The sequence below is a fragment of the Salvelinus namaycush genome, chromosome 7 (assembly GCF_016432855.1).
Source record: "Salvelinus namaycush isolate Seneca chromosome 7, SaNama_1.0, whole genome shotgun sequence".
Taxonomy (NCBI): Eukaryota; Metazoa; Chordata; class Actinopteri; order Salmoniformes; family Salmonidae; genus Salvelinus; species Salvelinus namaycush.
Genome location: NC_052313.1, coordinates 59371695 through 59376163, shown reverse-complemented (window position 1 = coordinate 59376163; position 4469 = coordinate 59371695).

The window sequence follows — 4469 nt, the reverse complement described above, 5'->3', positions numbered from 1 at the left end:
AGTGTGTGTGTAGTATAGATTGCAGTGTGTGTGTAATATAGATTACAGTGTGTATGTAATATAGATTGCAGTGTGCATGTAATATAGATTGCAGTGTGTATGTAATATAGATTACAGTGTGTATGTAATATAGATTACAGTGTGTATGTAATATAGATTACAGTGTGTATGTACTTCACAGTTAGAAGCCAGCGACATATATTACATGCATGTTTAGAGAGAGAGGGAGTGGAAGACAGAGAGAGTGGAAGACAGAGAGTGGAAGACAGAGAGTGGAAGACAGAGAGTGGAAGACAGAGAGAGTGGAAGACAGAGAGAGTGGAAGACAGAGAGAGTGGAAGACAGAGAGAGTGGAAGACAGAGAGAGTGGAAGACAGAGAGAGTGGAAGACAGAGAGAGTGGAAGACAGAGAGAGTGGAAGACAGAGAGAGTGGAAGACAGAGAGCGTGGAAGACAGAGAGAGTGGAAGACAGAGAGTGGAAGACAGAGAGAGTGGAAGACAGAGAGAGTGGAAGACAGAGAGAGTGGAAGACAGAGAGAGTGGAAGACAGAGAGAGTGGAAGACAGAGAGAGTGGAAGACAGAGAGTGGAAGACAGAGAGTGGAAGACAGAGAGAGTGGAAGACAGAGAGAGTGGAAGACAGAGAGTGGAAGACAGAGAGTGGAAGAAAGAGAGAGTGGAAGACAGAGAGTGTGGAAGCATGGTGTCGATTCTCTCCAAACCTCATTACTAGTCCCCTCCCACTCTCCCTGTTTTTGTCAGAGTTCAGATGTGGCAATAGGCTCATCTTTTCTAAGGAAATCAATTCGCCGCCCCCAAGGCATTGTGGTCTGTCTGGAGACCGAGGCCTTTATTGAGTCACTGGAAGAGGCATGGGGCACACACGCACGCACGCACGCACGCACGCACGCACGCACGCACGCACGCACGCACACACACACACACACACACACACACACACACACACACACACACACACTCTAGGGGGCAGGGGGGGGGGGGGGGTCGGGCTCAAAGAGGTAAAGCCAGCGTGCCAACCCAAGGGCACAGCCGTGGACAGACTGCCTAGAGATAATCCTAACATAAACAAACAAACTGGAAGAGAGCGAGGGAGGGAGGTAGAAAGGTCGGGAGGGAGGGAGGGAGGGAGAGATGTGGAGAGGGAGGGAGGGAGGGAGAGAGGGGGGAGAGGCAGAGGGGGAGGGAGGAAAGGAGGGAGAGAGAGGAGGAGAAGCAGAGGAGGGAGGGAGGAAGAGAGAGAGTCGGAGAGGCAGAGGAGGAAGGGAGGGAGAGAGATATGGGGAGAGGCAGAGGAGGGAGGGGGAGAGGCAGAGGAGTGATGGAGGGAGTGATAGAGGAGGGAGGGAGAGAGACAAGGGGAGAGGCAGAGGAGGGAGGGAGTTAGAGAGAGAGAGAGAGGGGGAGAGAGGCAGAGGAGTGAGGGAGGGAGGGAGAGAGGCAGAGGAGGGAGGGAGGGAGTGATAGAGAAGGGGAGAGGCAGAGGAGGGAGGTAGAGAGGGAGATGCAGAGGAGGGAGGGAGAGAGAGGGGGGAGAGGCAGAAGAGGGAGGGAGGGAGAGAGAGAGAGAGAGAGAGAGGGAGAGAGAGAGAGAGGGGGGGGGAGAGAGGCAGAGGAGTGAGGGAGGGAGGGAGGGAGGGAGGGAGGGAGGGAGGGAGGGAGGGAGGGAGGGGGGAGCCAGCCAGCCAGCCAGCCAGCCAGCCAGCCAGCCAGCCAGCCAGACAGACAGACAGACAGACAGACAGACAGACAGACAGACAGACAGACAGACAGAGCCACAAAGAGAACTGTAGAATTGAACAGCGCTAGCCTGAAATCCACACTGAATCACTCAGATTCGCTACTGTTTCAGACAGTGAAGTAATATTCAGTTGGATCTGATTCCAAACCAGAGCAGAAACATAGACTTGGCAGTCTTAGCAGACATGATAAGTACAGATGTATAATCTTAATTTGATCATTCTTTTGTTGCTGAGAATTTTACTGCACCGCAGGAAATGCAGATGAGCTTTGTGATTAAATAAATTCACTGGAAACCTACACCAACACACAGTCATATTAACGCTATTGCACTTTTCATGTAGCCTACTTTAGGTCAGCGAACAGCCTCACCTCCATCAAGCAACATTATGCACTAAACATTGGACTCCTGTTGCGGCAGGATGATTTAGCTGTGACAATACAGGTCAAATGAAAGACCCTACATCTGTAGCAGTACACTGTAGAGAATAGGCATGGAGATGAGGGAACACTTATATTAATGAAATCACTGGTCGCAACCCAAATGGCACCCTATTCCCTATGTAGTGCACTACTTTTGACCAGGGCCCATAGCGCTGTAGTCAAAAGTAGTGCACTATATAGGGAAGAGGATGCCATTTAGGAGACACAGACGTACTTTACCCTCTGACTGGGAATACTTGTGAAATGAAAGATGATTTTGTGGGAAAAACATGACGTTTCTATTCGGAATGTCTTTTCATGTTGATTTCCTGTTGCCTAAGATAACGACCTGGAAGTTATGATGAAGTCTGCAGCGGAAGACATCACAGAACAGGCCTTCAGAGGTCAACCAACCCGTATCTAGATACCAATACATCCTTTATACTAGATTAGATAACTGACTGTAGCTACATCTGCTCTCTGTGTTACTATTGTAGCTACATCTGCTCTCTGTGTTACTATTGCAGCTACATCTGATCTCTGTGTTACTATTGTAGCTACATCTGCTCTCTGTGTTACTATTGTAGCTACATCTGCTCTCTGTGTTACTATTGTAGCTACATCTGCTCTCTGTGTTACTATTGTAGCTACATCTTCTCTCTGTGTTACTATTGTAGCTACATCTGATCTCTGTGTTACTATTGTAGCTACATCTGATCTCTGTGTTACTATTGTAGCTACATCTGCTCTCTGTGTTACTATTGTAGCTACATCTTCTCTCTGTGTTACTATTGTAGCTACATCTTCTCTCTGTGTTACTATTGTAGCTACATCTGATCTCTGTGTTACTATTGTAGCTACATCTGCTCTCTGTGTTACTATTGTAGCTACATCTGCTCTCTGTGTTACTATTGTAGCTACATCTTCTCTCTGTGTTACTATTGTAGCTACATCTGATCTCTGTGTTACTATTGTAGCTACATCTTCTCTCTGTGTTACTATTGTAGCTACATCTTCTCTCTGTGTCAGTTTTGGAGATTTGTCTCTGTGTGCCAGTAGTGGAGATATTTCTTCTCTCAGTGTTAGTATTGGAGATATGTCTTTTCTCAGTGTTAGTATTGGAGATATGTCTCACTGCGTTAGTATTGGAGATATGTCTCCTCTTTGTGTAAGTATTGGATATGTCTTCTCTCAGTGTTAGTATTGGAGATATGTCTTCTCTCAGTGTTAGTATTGAATATATGTCTTCTCTCAATGGTAGTATTGGAGATATGTCTTCTCTCAGTGTTAGTATTGGAGATATGTCTTCTCTCAATGGTAGTATTGGATATGTCTTCTCTCAGTGTTAGTATTGAAGATATGTCTTCTCTCAGTGTTAGTATTGAAGATATGTCTTCTCTCAGTGTTAGTATTGAAGATATGTCTTCTCTCAATGGTAGTATTGGAGATATGTCTTCTCTCAGTGTTAGTATTGGAGATATGTCTTCTCTCAGTGTTAGTATTGGAGATATGTCTTCTCTCAGTGTTAGTATTGGAGATATGTCTCACTGCGTTAGTATTGAAGATATGTCTTCTCTCAGTGTTAGTATTGAAGATATGTCTTCTCTCAATGGTAGTATTGGATATGTCTTCTCTCAGTGTTAGTATTGAAGATATGTCTTCTCTCAGTGTTAGTATTGAAGATATGTCTTCTCTCAATGGTAGTATTGGAGATATGTCTTCTCTCAGTGTTAGTATTGGAGATATGTCTTCTCTCAGTGTTAGTATTGGATATGTCTTCTCTCAGTGTTAGTATTGGAGATATTTATTCTCTCAGTGTTAGTATTGGAGATATGTCTCTCAGTGTTAGTATTGGAAATATGTCTTCTCTCAGTGCTAGTATTGGAAATACGTCTTCTCTCAGTGCTAGTATTGGAGATTTGTCTCTCAGTGTTAGTATTGGAGATATGTCTCTCTGTGAGTTTTGGAGATACGTCTCTCTGTGTTACTATTGGAGATGTGTCTCTCTGTGAGTATTGGAGATATGTCTTCTCTCAGTGTTAGTATTGGGGATTTGTCTCTCTGTGTTACTATTGGAGATATGTCTCTCTGTGAGTATTGGAGATATGTCTCTCTGTGTTAGTATTGGAGATATGTCTCTCTGTGAGTTTTGGAGATATGTCTCTCTGTGTTACTATTGGAGATATGTCTCTCTGTGAGTTTTGGAGATACGTCTCTCTGTGTTAGTATTGGAGATTTGTCTCTCTGTGTTACTATTGGAGATGTGTCTCTCTGTGAGTATTGGAGAT